Genomic DNA, 16,784 nt, shown 5'->3' on the forward strand with positions numbered 1-16,784 from the left:
AAGAATGGAAATGGTTATTTTATTGCAAAAACAAAGATGCAATATATTGTTTTCCATGCCTCTTATTTGTATCTGGCACAAATAATGTTCCATTTTGCAGCTCAGATAGATTTAAGGACTGGAAACATATAAATCCAAACATTCTATTTCATGAGAATTCATTACAACACATAACCAATTTCACAAAATGGAAATTGGTAGAAAAGGGTCTTCAAAAATTTGGACTAATTGATGATGTTGCACAAGCAGAACTAAGAAGCAAAATTTTGAAATGGCGCTATATACTGAAAATAATATTAAAATGTATATTATTCTGTGCTGAAAATAATTTGACATTTTGTGGACAAGTTTGTTAAACAGAGGTCCGATTGCATTTTTCATTATTTATTCTGATTTTACCAATTATTGAAAAAAGGCATGTAGCCGCAAATTTGCCAAGAGTGCCAAAAACCTAGCTACGCCTCTGCTGGGAATGGTGGGAGGTGGTTTACCAAGATCATCAATACACAAGTTTAAAAAAAATAGGATGCTAGTAGGTCAGCTTTATCTTTGGCTGAAGTGGCAATAGAACCATCTGGTTTTGACAGAGGTAGGAACAGAGATGGGCAAAAGTTATGGCCAATAGCTTTGGCAAGAGACCAGAATGCTCGACTAACATTTAGACAAAAAGCAAGTTTTCTACTCTTAGCCTGTTTGAAATCTAGTTTGTACAGATTAACAACTGCTTTACAATTGTTGCAAGCTTTATGTAGAGAGAAAATTAAACTGGAGATTTCAATACAAGCCAATTATAATATGCAACATTCTTCTGTTGAACAGCCTTAGGACATTTATTGTAAAACCAAGGTTTAGAAAAAGGATGAGATTTAAAGGTGGAGTGTGGAATAAAGGATTTCATCACTACAAGAATAATTTCACTGACCCGATCTGAACAAACACGATCTTTGTTTCAAAAGAATTGAAAGAGTAATCCAACAAAGGAAAAGAAGAGAAAAAATCTCGCAGATCATCCCATTTTGCATTCTTGTAATGCCAAACAACACAAGATTAAGAATGGCCATGAGAGAAAGGCTCCATCTGAGAAGAGACAATCACTAAGTTCTGATCTGAGGTGCCTAGAACTCCTCAGATGACAACTTGGTGATTGTCTCTCATCTCAGCCTGTACTTAGAAGGGTTGTTTGTGAAAAAAAGATCAAGTGCATTGGCTGTATGGTTAGGATTGTCTGGTATTCTGGTAAATAAATTAATAATCTGTGCAAGGTCATTAGTAATTGCAAAAGCCTCAGCAACATGACCAGCTGGCTCCTTGTGTGACTAGAAAATGGAAGCCAGCTGGAGTTGTGAACATTAAAGTCACCAAGGAATATTACTTCACTGTTAGGAAAGTTGGATTTTAGAAAGTCAAGTTTCAAAGAGGGAGAGTGAAAGAGTTCCAATTGATTAGTGGAGTTGGGAGAATGATATATGCAACAGATGAATTTGTCAGAATGTGGTAGACAGATTTTAAGCCAGAGAAGCTCACAAAGAGAAGATTCCAAATTTGATATTCCCTGGAAATTCCTCCAGGGAATATCAAAACAGACATATGCACAAGCAGTGGCTGACTGGGTCTAAAAATATTGGTTGCCAGGAGACAAAGGGCCCCACCTTTTAATAAAAATGATTTTATTAAAATTTTTTTATTAAAATAGTAATACAACATAAATTTTAGTTGCATACAGTAATAATATTCGAACTTCTGTTATATTTTCAAGCTACTAAAAGGTCATTAACATTTTTAACATATTGTCTAATGTTATTGCAAGTGGGCCACACTTTCCATCAGGCAAGCTGACACCCTGACCAGTCAGCCACTGTGCACAGGTGCCACCTTTGAAGCAAAAAAAGAATCATACAGCAAATAATTCAGACAACTCAGATGAGCAGCAGTTGAATCAGTGGCGTAGTTACCATGTAGGCAGGCAAGGCAATTGCCTCCTGGCCCGGGCCCTTTAGGGCCCCAGCATCTTTGGCTGTCTCCTGTTTTTGCAATTTCCATTAATTAAGTAGGGGCCCGAACATGTTCTTTTTTCCTTCGGGCCCAAAAAAGGGTAGCTACGCTACTTATACCTGCGGAGTTGGGAGAAATCCCAGGTGCCTTTTGACACGAACATACCTTATACTGAATTGAATCAACCGATAACTGGGATTCTGTGAGAAAAAGTGCATGGAATTTGATAGACTAAGTGAAAATGGACATCATTGAGATTAGACTGAGACCTTGTATAATATACAAACAGGCTGCCAGAGCAGGTCATGGGGTCTTTTCAATGATATATATATATATATATATATATATATATATAGGAATTTTGCTAGCAGGAATAAGGAGGTGATTATCCCTTTGTATAAGGCATTGGTCAGGTCACAACTTGAGCACTGTGTACAGGTCTGGAGGCCTCATTTTAGGAAGGATGTAGAGTTGCTAGAACGAGACAGAGAAGGGCAATAAGATTGGTGAGAGGTACAAAGGAGTGCTCTTACCAAGCAAGGTTTAAGTTTGCAAATTACAATGTCTGGAGACCAAGCACCTGCAAGGTGATGTAATTGAGGTGTATAAGGCCTTCAATCATTTGAGCAGGCTCAATGCTGATGGGATTGAGCTTGCTCAGATTACTAACCTCAGGGGGAATAAATTCAGGAAAGATAGTTTTAGAATAGATGTGTGGAAATTTGCCCTATAGCCAGTAGGTAGTTGATTACTGGAATAAACATCCATCTGTTGTTGTGGAAGTTGATATCTTAAATAAATTCAAGGAAGAGCTGGACAACTTTTGAGTGAAGTGGGAAGTATTTTTTTTTTTTTTTTTGGCTGATGCTGTATAAACTTGCATTCTTGAATCATATGCTACTAATGCTAATGCTACGTGTTTGGGATGTTTAGACCTTTTTGCAGACAAGTTTTTTTCTGTTATTTTTATGGTCCATTGTGTTTTCAGAAGTAAGAAAAGGTGGCAAAGACATGCTATATGAAATAATGAAATTTTTGGATATAGCATATACATGGTAAAAATATAACCAGCTCCTTGACATAATGTGGCCTCAAAAGTATCCTCCACATATTCTCTTCTCAGACTCCCTCTATTCGCTATCTGGCAGAGTAGAATCAGCGAGATTATACACTGGCTGATCAGATGCCTCCTAGAGATTTACCAATAGGTTTTCTCCGGTGGCCGGCCTGCAAACACCATTTTAGAGCTCGAAATATAAGGAAGATTGGATCTCGCCGTGATGTCTATCACAACCTCAAAAGACATCAATCATAATGCATGATAGAAGAGATGGGAATTGCCAGAGCTTTGTTCTGGAGACTAAACATAGGTTCCACCACTTCAAGCCTCCAATAAGCAAAGTGTTGGTATTGCACTAGTTGATGAGAATCATCTACCACCTATTGTCTTGTAACACAGAAAGTGGCATTCCTCTGTGGGCACCCTACCTCATCCCCTGCTTATGTTGTTTGCACCTGGGTGGTCACCTCCAGTATTCTAGCTGCCATATTTCAGGACTTGCACATGGGGATTTATACCCAGGGGGAATAAATTCAGGTTTATTAACAGGTTTATTACCCAGGTTTATTAACAGTCCCACCATCATGAAGGTGCAAGCAGAGGATTTAGCTGTCACAGATCAACTGGCCTTTCCCGAAATTAGGTCCACTTGACTTTTGTCACCTGATATTCAGTTTCATCAGTGTTTTAGACTGATGAGGCTGTCACAGAGATTGTCTGTGACAGCCTCAAGAACCATTCCTTTCTCTAAATTAAAAAAACAAACAAACTAGGTTTTATTTTTTACTCTTAGCTTTATTTTTCTACTGAATAACTACTCACTATACAAATCTCAAACTTTGCCCCTCTGGGGTGGTATCCCCCAGTGCCTTTCTTTCAAGCTTCTTGACTTCAGTCAAAAGATGGCAGTCAGGTTAATTAATTAACCCATCTCTTACAAAGGCTGTTGCAATTACTAATGACCGTGCACAGATTGTTCGTTGCAATTACTAATGACCTTGCACAGATTGTTCATTTACCTACCAGAATACTGGACAATCCTAACCATACAGCCAACACACTTGATCTTTTTCTCACAAACAACCCTTCTAAGTACACAGTTGAAGTGAGTGGCCCTTTAGGCACCTCAGATCACAACTTGGTGATTGTCTCTTCTCCAATGGAGCCTTTATCTCATGGCTATTCCCAACCTTGCATTGTTTGGCATTACAAAAATGCAAAATGGGATGGCCTGCAAGATTCATTTTCTTCTTTTCCTTGGTCGGATTACTGTTTCAAAACTTCTGATGTCAACGTTTGCTCAGATCATGTCATTCTAGTAAGAATGGAATCCTTTATTCCACATTTCACCTTAAAATCTAGTCCTTTATCTAAACCTTGGTTTTCCAATAAATGTGCTATGGTTGTTCAAGAGAAGAATGTTCCATATCGTAATTGGCTTGTTTTCAATTCTTCAGTTTCATTTTCTGCCTACACCAGAGCTCACAACAATTGTAAAGCAGTTATTAATCAGTCCAAACTAGATTTTGAACAGACTAAGAGTAGAAAATTTGCTTCTTGTCCTAATGGTAGCCAAGCATTCTGGACTCTTGCCCTGCTCCCACCTCTGTCAAAACCAGATGGTTCTATTGTCACTTCAGCTTGATCTTGCTAAAACACCTCCCACCATGCTCCATTCATTGCCTCCTGTGGTCTTCCGTCAAAAGGATGTCAGAAGGATTTTGACGAATCTTGATGCTAAGAAAGCTCCAGATGTTGATGGCATTTCTCCACTTGTTCTTAAAACTTGTGCTCTTGAACTTACTCCTATTCTGTGTCGCATTTTTTCAGTTACTTATTCCATAGGTGTTTTCTCTTCTGCTTGAAAATTTGCTAATATCCAGCCAGTTTCTAAAAATTGTGACAAATCCCTCCCATCCATTTGTCATCCCATTGCACTTATTTTTTTACTCTTTCTAAAGTAATGGAGAAATCAATTAACTGCCAACTCTTAAACCACCTAGAAGCCTTCTGTCTGATCAAGGATTGCCAGTATTGATCCACTGGTGATATTCTGGCTTATGTTTCCCATCTATGGACAAATTTGTTGAAACTCAAACAGTTGCTCTTGTCATTTCAAAGGTTTTTGATCATGTTTGGCATAAAGGTCTTCTAAATAAGCTTTCATCTTATGATTTGTCACTGTTTTTTGTAATTGGGTATTCAGTTTTCTCTTTCTCTGACCTTTTACTCCAAGTGATGATAGATGGCTCCCTGTCTTCTTATTTCTCCACTAACGCTCGTATTCCCCAAGGTTCAGTTCTTTCTCCCACTCTTTTCCTCTTGTGTATTAATGATCTCCTTCCATTGATTGGAAATATTATCCATAATTTTTCTGGTTATAGCACATTGCATTCAACCTTTCAGTTTGAGAATTCTTGCCCTGCTCAAACAGCTTCGACTTCCCAAATATCCACTACCAATTCCTTAAATGCTGATCTCCAGGTAATTCTCCAAAGGGGCAAAGATAACTTAGGTGATTTCAATCCTTCTAAAACTCAGTCCTGTCAAAAAGAATTCTTCTGCTCCTATGTTTATCTTCAATAACATTTCGAGTTCTAGGCTAGATCATATATCTCTTGAGCATTGCCCTGACGTTTAATCTCTCTTGCCATAAGCAAATTACAAATACATGTATTGCTTCCTCTGCAGCTAAAAAACTATCATCTATGTCTAAGTTTGTAGATGATACAAAGGTTGTCAGGGCAGTTAATGACAGTGATCAGGGTGAGCTACTGCAACAAGAAAAATTGGGTCAGTCTGAGAAATGACAGTTGAAGTTTAACATTGACATATACAAGGTACTGCATATGTCAATACAGATATGAAATTCTCTGAGCAGTGTAGACATGCTAGCAGGGATAAGGAGGTGATTATCCTGTTGTATAAGGGCATGCTTAGGCCACATCTTGAGTACTTTATACAGGTCTCGAGGTCTCACTTTATGAAGGATGTAGATCTGGTGGAATTCTGGTGGATGTCATTGAAGATAAACATAGGAGCAGAAGAATTCTTTTTGCAAGATGTAAGACAGGACTGAGTTTTAGAAGGATTGAAGTCAACTAAGTTATCTTTGCCCCTTTGGAGAATTACCTGGAGATCAGAGAAGATTAACCAGATTGGTGAAGGGGGAAAAAAGTGCTCTTATCTAGAAAGGCTTCAGTTCTACAAATTGCAGCTTCTCAAGTAATCTCAATTTGTCAAGAACTAGACAGCTGCAGGGAGATTTGATTTAGGTGTTTAAAGCCTTAAATGGATTGAATAAGCTGATTGTTATAGTGGCTATAATTTTCCACTTGCTGAGACTACACACACACGAAGGGACATAAATTCAAATTGAGGAAGGATGTGTGGAAGTTTGTTTTCAGACAGTGGGTGATTGATTGTTGGAAGAGCTTCCATCTATTGTTGTGAAAGTGGATGGGTTGAATAAATTCAACTAGACAAATTCTTGGAGGATACGGATGGGAGAACTGTGTTTTTTTTTTTTTGTGGCTGATGCTATATAAACTTTTTTCTTGCATCATTTGCCATTACTACTACTACTACCTATGGATTTTTGCGACATGGAGTAATGGACAAGTTTAGCTCTTTCCTGCTTTGCAGTGATTGGACAGTCTGTTACTTTGTGTAATTTTGTTTCCTGATTTGAAACTAGTAGTAAAGGGTGAAACCCCTAAACTGTTTATTGTTAAACAAGTACCCCCTTTGGCACTGGTTTAAAATCAGGAAGCAATATTCCCCCCTTTCCACTAGTTTAAATTGGGAAACAAAATTACACAAAGGAATAGAGCATCCAATCATTGCAAATCAGGGGATGCAGCTAAATGTGCTCATCATTTGCTATCACAAAGATCTGTGGGTAAGAGTCTTGCTTTTAAATTTAACCAAATCATGTTTAAAATATCTTTTAAACATCTTAAGAGCATCTTTATAAAAATTAGAAATATTTTTAAAAAATTTTTTTCTTGAATCTGACAGCCTAGGCGATCACCTATATCCACTCCTGCTGATTGTGTTTTGAGTTAAAACGAGAACGTAAAATTTTTTTTTTGTTTTTAAACACATTACTGAGGAATTTGTTCACTGTTATCACTCATTTAATAATAAAATTGCCATCAACTGAAAAACCAAAACTTTAATTTTGCAATTGATGATTTAGTTGTTAAAGGAAATATGATTTGATATGAAACCAGAAGGAATCCAGTGGTGTTTATCCAGCCTTATTATTATTATTATTATTATTATTAATGGCCATATGGTACAAGGAAGCCTGAGGCTTATGCTGCACCAGCCAAAAAAAAAAAAAAAAAAAATTCCCAAGTTACCCCCTGAGAGAGAGAGAGAGAGAGAGAGAGAAGTAGAAAGGAATCACCAAGAAAGAGAAGAATGATGATATCCAGCTCAGGACCCTGGGTTTGCCAAGCCCATACTCACTAGATGTGAGCCCCCCGGGGTAATATGTAGCTGAAGAAAATAAATCAATTATATGTATTATGTTATGGAAGCATTATCCAAGGTTATTGAATTCTAACACTGGTAAATTTACATGAGCCATTTTTGAGAACATTTGTTAGTCCTCTTTACAGCAAATCAAAGGTCTTTCATTTACCAATATTTCACTGCATGATATCTGTTACACGATACATGATACACGATAACAATTTACTCAAACTCTTATTAAAATTGTTTTTAAATTTCAGATTAACTATATAGTTACTAGTTGCACCCAAATGGTGTGTTATTCTGGGATTACTGCTACCCATATGCAATACCTTGCATTTATCAATGTTAAACCTCTGCTAAGAAGCAGAAAACTTTGATAGGTTCCTTGAAAGATCAAAGCAGTAGTATAATCACATTCTAGCTGAAATAGTGGCTGATATTTTGCAATATTTTGTAGTTTATTATTTAAATCACATTAGTGCCAATAGGAAACAATGAAGCCAAGTTGAATGGTTGGAACAGAGGACCATGACAATGGTTATAATAGAGAACAATGGTTATAATTATAAGAAGGCTGAAAATAGAAATCTTCAGGTTTGGATGATGTAAATCCAGTTATACTGAAAACGGCACAAGTAAATGCATTGAACCATTAGTAATGTTAATTTGACCATCATTAGATTCACAGATTATTCACCCAGATTGGAGAATTGCCAACGTCTGATCCCATAAAGGAGAAAAAATAGACAATTAGAGATTGGTGAGTTTGACTTCTGTGGTTGGTCAAGTTATTGAATCTGTACATAAAAATGCTATACAAGACCATCTCTACAACAATAATGGGTTATGGCATGGTTTCATGAAGTGGAGATCTTGCCTGACTAATGAATACTCTGAAGAGGATTATATAGAAGTTGGCTTCAAGAAATAACTTTGACGTCATACATCTGGATTTTAGTGAAGGCTTTTTATATGGTTCCTCATGAGAAATTATTGTGCAAGTTTAAGTAAGTCAGGATAACAAAGAAGATCCATCAGAGTATTAAGGGTTGGTTGGACAGGAGAAAGAGAGTAGTTATAAATGGGTATTTTTCAAAGTGTAATGGAGTAGCAAGTGTGACTCTTGGATAAAAAACAAGAGAGGTCTGAGCACTGATCCCTGAGAGAAAGCTATCAAATTTGCTGACTAAAAGATTAAAGGAGTGATTAACAATCAGAATTGGGCTATACTGCTTCAAAAAGTTTTGTACCGATTGTAGGCATGGTCTGGAAAATGGTGACTAAAGTTTAACACTGTTACCATATGTTAAGTATCGTACTTGGGAAACAAAAACCCTGGAATAGTTTATAAACTGAGAGGAGAGGAACTAAAGGATGTTCATGATGAGAACGACATGAAGTATAATTGCAGTGTAAGCAGGTGGCAAGAAAGGCACATGTTATTCTATCTATGATTTATCTGAATTTTTCAAGAGGTGGAGGTCATTATCCATCTCTCTCTAAGACCATAACGAAACCATGCATGGAATTTTATATTTAGGACTTAGAACAGCATATAAAGAATGACAGCATTCCAGAGAAAGTATGCTAAACACTATCATGAGAAACAGCTTAGATATGGTCTGCAGAGCTCAAAAATTGGACACCTTAAGGTGGGTTTGATTGAAGTGTATCCTACCATAAAAGAGATTAGTAAAATGAACGAGGGAGGAACATGCCAACCAGTGAGTAATACAAGAACTAGGGAGAATACCAGACTAGACTTTATGAAGTTTATCCTTGGCAGCGTGTTGCCAAACATTGGAATAAGTTGCTGCAAGGGTTGCCGAGCTGATAAATTGGGAAAAATTCAAGGAGGAACTGATAGGCGCTTTTTGATGATGATAATAATTGACAATTTTCTTTTTCTCTCTTAGATGTATAAAAGTTTGCTTCCTTGCATCATTGTGCCTTTTTAATACTAATTAAAGCATTTTGGTTATTAAACTTTCAAAAAAAAAAAAAAAAATTCCAAATGTTAAGATGGTCATTGCCGATTATAATTCGTACACAAATTCCTAATTATTCATGGATCTGAATGTCGGAACCGATTAAAACTGGTGTGTGATGTTATAGGATGGATAAGCCTGGAAAAAATACAGGTATATAACCCCAGAGGCTCACATCTGGTGAGTTATGGGCTTGGCACACCCAGGGTCCTCAGCTGGATATCATCATTCTTCTCTTTCTTGGTGATTTCCTTCTACTTCTCTCTCTCTCTCTCTCTCTCTCTCTCTCTCTCACTTTCACACACACACACACAGGGTAACTCAGAAATGTTTTTGGCTGGTGCAGCATTAGCCTCAGGCTTCCTTGCACCATATGGCTAATAATAATAATAATATACAGACTGATTTTAAATACCTTAGCTGTGGAAAAAACTAAAATGAAGCCTGATAGGAAAACAAATTTTATGGACAAATAGAGTTTTTTATTTCTTTATTTTTTTTTTCTTGAGAAACAAAAATATATTGTAATGCCCATCAGCCAAAAGCTAACATTTTATTGTAAGATAAAACACCATAAAATTTCTATTGTACAATATGTAACCTACTCCTTGTTGCTGTTGTAGAATTTTAGGTGTGTCAATAGACAATGCAATGGGTGCACCCAGAGGCCAATGCTCAAGGGGCACCAAAAACCTTAAACTTACATACAGATATGAAGAAAATTTTAAAGGGGGAAGGTCAAAATTTCAGTTTGCACCCGGGCATCACATACCCTAGGAAGGCCCCTGGTATTGTGTATAAAATGTCTATAAATTGCATGTGTTCTGCTGTCGATTTGCAATTTGCTGGATGAAAAACCCAAGTTTCTGGAGGAAAGCCGTGCTACCCTCACCTGTGACTAACTAACTGAGCCATGTGAAAAATGCCTGTAAAACATTTCTCGCATCATTGACTGGATTTAAACCTAGGTCTTTTCCGCACCTTGGGAGAAAGGCAGCAATTATACCAATTGTGCCACCCACGAGAGCACTGTATACTCATATATAATATACTGCATATTATATATATATATACAGTATATACAGGGTGATTCACTACCAGTACGACAAACTTGCAGGAGGTGTAGGGGGCACAAAGACGAATCGGAATCACATAGCATTGCAGGGTCCGAAATGCCTTCGTCATGCGGTAGAGAACGTTGAACGGGAGGTCGCGTGAACAGCGATCCCGCTGGAAGTCAGAATTTGCAAACCGGTTCCCGAGGCAGTAGGATGGACGAGTATTCAAGCGTTGAACTGGCCAACATGCACCTCGCGTATGGAGCTGTGGCTGTAATTTTTTTTTTTTTATGAAAACCCCAAACACGAAAGGTATCAAAACCTATAGTACTTAGTACCGTGCATGGGTTGAAGAAGTATGGGGGGAGGGGGGATACTGGAAACTTTGCTCTAGAGACTAAACATGGGTTTCACCACTTCAAGCCTCCAATAAGCAAAGTGGTGGTATTTCACCGGTTGATGAAAGTCATCTACCACGTCGCTCTGCACCTGTACTAGGAACGTTTCCCGCACAGGCGTGCTCCTCATCATACGATTTTCGCATGTGCACAGAAGGTTATGTGAGACTGGTTGTTTCACGAGAGGTACCATGAATCGAGAGCGAACGACGAGGATGCCAGACAATGAGGAGAATGTCCTACATCTTTCAGAAGGCAATCCGAGTATGAGTACTCGAGCGATAGGCCAACGATTGGGTATTTCCCAATCCACTGTATGGAGGATACTGTCAACAAACCAAATGAGTTCATACCATCTGCAACGCGTCCAATCATTGGAGCCTGCGGATTATCCACTCCGGAGGACTTTTGCTACTTGGTTTCTTCAACAGAAACGGTTTGCAAATGCTGACTTCCAGCGGGATCGCTGTTCACGCGACCTCCCGTTCAACGTTCTCTGCCGCATGACGAAGGCATTTCGGACCCTGCAATGCTATGTGATTCTGATTCGTCTTTGTGCCCCCTACACCTCCTGCAAGTTTGTCCCACTGGTAGTGAATCACCCTGTATACACTGAGTGATCACTGAATTATGACCAACCCTATGAAAACTGAATGTGACCCGTTGACCACATGAGGTACGAGAATGCGGAGTTAGTCGATCTGCATAGCATAGATAAGGTGTCAATGGTTCAGTAGGTAGTAAAATTCCGAGCGTGATGGAAAAAGGAAGGATTTATCGAACTTTGATAAAGGACAGATTGTGGGTGCTTGTCGAGCTGGTTCCTTGATTTCCCAAACAGCTGAACTGGTGGAGTGTTCAAGAGCCACCATAGTTAAAGTGCACCAGGACTGCCATCAAAATGGTCAAACAACGACTTGAAGGCAAAACTACGAAGGTCAGCGAAAGGTTGATGCTAGAGGTGAGCTCCGGGTCCGACGACATGTTCAGGTGAACGGCACAGCACTGTTGAAGAGGTGACTACCCAATACAACATGGACCAACCTGGAACATTATCTGGTATGACCATGCATTGCATGCTCCCACACATATGGGCTGTATCAGCAGATAACCCCTACAGCATCCTCTCCTAATCAAGGTTCATCAGCATAAAAGACTTGCCTGGTGCAAAGAGCATGCAAGTTGGACGTTAGAAGACTGGAAGAAGGTGTGCTGGTCGGATGAGTCACATTATTTACTCCACACCATGGATGGTCGTGTACAACCATCCATGGTGTGTTTGGTGTCAACAACACGAGGCTCTTCGTCCATCTTGCATCGTTTCAAAAGGGCAGGTTGGTGGAGGCAGCTGAATGGTGTCAGGCATGTTTCACTGGAAGGAACTTGTACCCCTGGTGCACGTGGAACAACGTATCACCGATCTCCACTATCGTCAACTGCTTTCTCTCGATTAGCCTCCGAACTCCACTGATACCAATCCCATAGAGCTTTGGGGAACACTATGGAAAGGCATATAAGGCTTCTGGACAAACCAATCACCTGCATTGCTGACTGCATTACACACAGCTTGGTTGGCCATACTTTCTGAACGCTTCCGACATCTTGTTGAATCAATGCCACGTTGGATAGTTGCTGTACTGAGGGCAAAAGAGGACCTACGAGTGTTATTAGGTAGGTGGTCATAATTCAGTTATCACTCAGTGTATATAGATATACCTTGTTGATTGATACTTTTAGCGTTATTACTTTTTGTGTACGAGAAAGTTACTGGCCTGCAGCAAGTCCATTGAGATGCCAAAAACCTCATGCCGATTGCAATTTTGCCTGATATTGCAAATAGAAACGGCTGTCTGTGCACACAGGATTATTTCAGCCAAAAACAAATGTCCCCCAAATCAAAAAATCTGCGGGTGCAAAGAAGTCACAGCACAACTGCACTCTCCTTTCCAAACAAGCTGCAGGGGGCCCGTATGCATCCCATTGAGGAACTATCGAACAATTGTTTATAGTGACGAACATGGAGAAAATGGTTGGACAGTATATGAGGGCACTCCATGACAAATGAAAATTATATCTTATTGGCTCTTACGTAAATGTAGCATGATTTCCTGTATTTTATATTGATGAGCATCCATTCAGCAAACGCCGTGTATTTAAAAATATTAATTATATCTGCTGATATAATTTGATGCATCTTCATAATTTTGTAGGAACTTTGGTGCATGTTAACACAAAAACCCTTGTACAACTGCCTGGCACAAAAAAGTACAACAGAAGTATTACATATTAAATATCTCTTATTAGAGTTACCCAAGAGAACATACTCATCCACCAATGTGTATTATTTATGTTCGTAAATCCCCAGATTCTGGGGAGGCACCTAAGACCAATTAACACTCAACCACAGTTTGAATGAGGCCCACAAGTTTCTTGCATCATTGAAGGAATTCGAATCCAGACCTTATTCGCTTGGTGAGGGGAGAGGACGGTAATTATAACCACTATGCTACCCGTGAGAACTCAACGCTGTTTACAGGGGGGGGGGGATGAAATCAAGATTAGCAAAGCGACTAATAATAATAATTATAATAACACCACCCGAAGTCGGCCATCAAGAGACCGACCATAGCCCGGAAAGTAGGCGATTAAGAACCTCAGGGATCATTTCCAGGAAAACATAACGCCAATCTACCAATCTACCAAGCCATATGGAAGATAGACAAACAGCACACAGCGCTCAACCTCGACAAGGAGACACCACTCACATAAACAGAAGAAACAAAGACAGAAAGATGGCCGAAGAAGGCACTCTATGACAGAAACTAGAATGACCTCCAACAAGACTACATAAATAACCCCGGGGGGCTCACATCTGGCGAGTATGGGCTTGGCACACCCAGGGTCCTGAGCTGGATATCATCATTCTTCTCTTTCTTGGTGATTTCTTTCTACTTCTCTCTCTATCTCAGGATAACTCGGAAATTTTTTTTGGCTGGTGCAGCATAAGCCTCATGCTTCCTTGCACTATATGGCTAATAATAATAATAAGATGGCTTCCAACGCATGGCTCACAAGCTGGAGGCACTTCTCTGAGACTGAAGGATTCATGCTCGCCAACCAAGACTAGTTAATCAACACCAGTAACTACGTCTGAACATGTGAAAATTTTTTTTTCTGAGTTACCCTGATTGAGAGAGAGAGAGAGAGAGAGAGAGAGAGAGAGAGAGAGAGAGAGAGAGAGAGAGAGAGAGAGAGAGAGAGAGAGAGAGAAGTAGAGGGGAATCACCAAGGAAGAGAAGAATGAGTGAGTACAGGTGTGCCAATCCTGTACTCGCCAGATGTGAGCCCTTATGGTCAATTAGTGTGTGTTATATTGTGTTTGTGTTTATGTGTGTGTTATATTAGTTTGTGTTTGTGTTTAGTTTGTGTGTGTGTTATATTGTGTTTTTCTCGCCATTGACTACCCAGAAGAATCAGTCACCTGGAGAGTTGATGATTCTAGGTACTTCTCCACACAACGGCAAGGTGGGTCAGGCCCAGTATAGCTGTGTCTGTCTTGTTTCACACCCTCTTCACCAACAGGAAGTAGTGCTAAACCAGTGGGTGAAGTAAATATTTGGGGGCCAGTCTAGAGAAAACTCCCGTGGTGTGAGATTAAAGAAATTAGAAGAACAATTGAAAAAAGTAACGAATCCTGAATATCTAGTTTTGACCAAGATAATCAAGTCTAAACCATAACTTAATCAAGTTAACAAAGCCAATAATATCAATATCTACATCATATACATATTATACAATTTCAACAACTAAACAATACCAACTCAGTAAGAACAATTACCCAACCAAAAATAACTATTAATAAGGTCAAATCGAAGTTATCTAGGCACATATAAAAGTACAACCATGATTAGTACAGCAAGAAAAGGAAATTAGTAAGAAAATTGCCAATTATACAATTACAGTATGAGCAATTAAATATAATTATTTTATTATTTTCACGATGAATACAATTTTAGATAGCCAAAGGCTATCTAACAATATTAGGTAGCTGCAAAATGTGCAATCATCTAACCAAGAGTCATTAACTTTCAGGGTTAGAGAGACTCGCCGTATAAATTAAATTCAACACAGGAGAGCTATGATATACACTGTGCTGGCACTTTATTAGATACACCCTTGCTGTGCACACAAATCGTTTGTTCCACAACATTGCAAGTCACATGACCACAGTTGTGGATGCAGCAGAACAACCTCTCTAGTATCAGTTAAGCGTACCAACCGTAGCAAGAATTGGGAAAAGGAGTGATCTAACGGACTTCGAACGTGGTATGGTAGTAGATGTAAGACATGCTGGACAAAGCATCTCTGAAAGGGCAGTTCTCCTGAGCTTTTCACGCACCACAGTTTTAAGGGTGTATTGAGAATGGTGCAACGAACAGAAAACATCCTCTCAACGGCACTCCTGTAGAAGAAAATCGCTTGTTGATGAGAGAGGTCAGAGGAGGATGACTAGAATTGTGCAAGAAAACAGACGGGCCATAATGTCGCATATCACGTCAGAATACAACCTTGGTGCGCAGAACAAAACATCGCAATGGACCAATAGTCGCACTTTGTCGCGAATGGGCTACCACAGCCGACGGTCACCAGGTTAATACGTCAGAAGCTAGCACAAAAATACTAGTTGATTAAAGACAGCTTACAGTATTACAAGTACGTCTCAAGCCATACTAGAGACCTCGACTCACAAACTATACTGGGACCGTGCTATAACAACAGACAAGATTATCCTGCACAACAGACCAGACATAACCCTCGTCGACAAGAAGTAAATGACTGCTTACCTGATTGATATAGCAGTGCCCAAGAGCAACAACCTCCAGAAAACCTATGACGAAATCATCAGGAAGTACACAGACCTAAGTCAAGAATCAGGGAAATGTGGCACAGGGAACAAATAGCAGAAATAGGCCTCCCACAGAGCACTTATATGGAACTCCAGATAGCTACGATTCTGAACACCTGTAGCACAGTCAGGGAATTTGTGGATTAACAGCAATAATACTAATAGCAACTGAACACAACCAATTACCCCATGCTCTTCATATAGGAACTCGTCATGGGGTGAAAAAAATCCCAAAAGGAGAAAAAGTAATACTAACTACTACTACTACTACTAATAATAATAATAATAATTATTATTATTATTATAACGACCTGTTTCACCTGATGTACATGGATGATATCCAACTCTATGCCGCAACAAAGAATCAGCTGCAACAGCAACTCCAGATGACCAAAGCGTTCAGCACTGAGATCAGGATGCAACGATCTAGATTAATGCAAGACCCATGGAATACATCATGGACATCCAGTTAGGCAAAACTACAAGCTGAAGCCCAGTGAAGAGATTGAAGCCATGACAGAGGGAGAGACCGGGAGAGACCTACAAATATCTGGAGATGATGCGGGCTCACCAGTTAAAAACACAAAGAGATCAAGGCCTGTCTGACTGAGAAAGACCATCAGAGACTGAGAAGCTTGTTAAATTCAAAGCTGAATGGCCGAAACATGGTCACAGCCATAAACACTTACGCAGTCCCAGTACTAACATACTCCTTACGGATCATAACTGGACTAACACCAAGCTGGAGGCGGTTATGAGATCCACCAGGATAATCATATCAAAGAGCTAAATTGGTGACGAGGTCCACCAGGATAATCATATCAAAATGGTAAATGGTGACGAGGCACTAGTGACGGTCGTGTTCAAAGCCGCTAAGTAGATTTTTCTTATTTATTG

The 16,784-nt window shown here is 39.3% G+C and overlaps 1 protein-coding gene across 4 annotated transcripts in view; it reads right to left on the reverse strand.

The window, feature by feature from the left end:
* LOC150082454 (proteolipid protein 2-like) overlaps nt 1-16,784 on the reverse strand; it is a 219,331-nt gene that overhangs the window by 100,108 nt on the left and 102,439 nt on the right. The gene's annotated exons all lie outside the window — the stretch shown is intronic.

The sequence above is a fragment of the Mastigoproctus giganteus genome, chromosome 7 (assembly GCF_048544385.1).
Source record: "Mastigoproctus giganteus isolate SK-2022 chromosome 7, ASM4854438v1, whole genome shotgun sequence".
Taxonomy (NCBI): Eukaryota; Metazoa; Arthropoda; class Arachnida; order Uropygi; family Thelyphonidae; genus Mastigoproctus; species Mastigoproctus giganteus.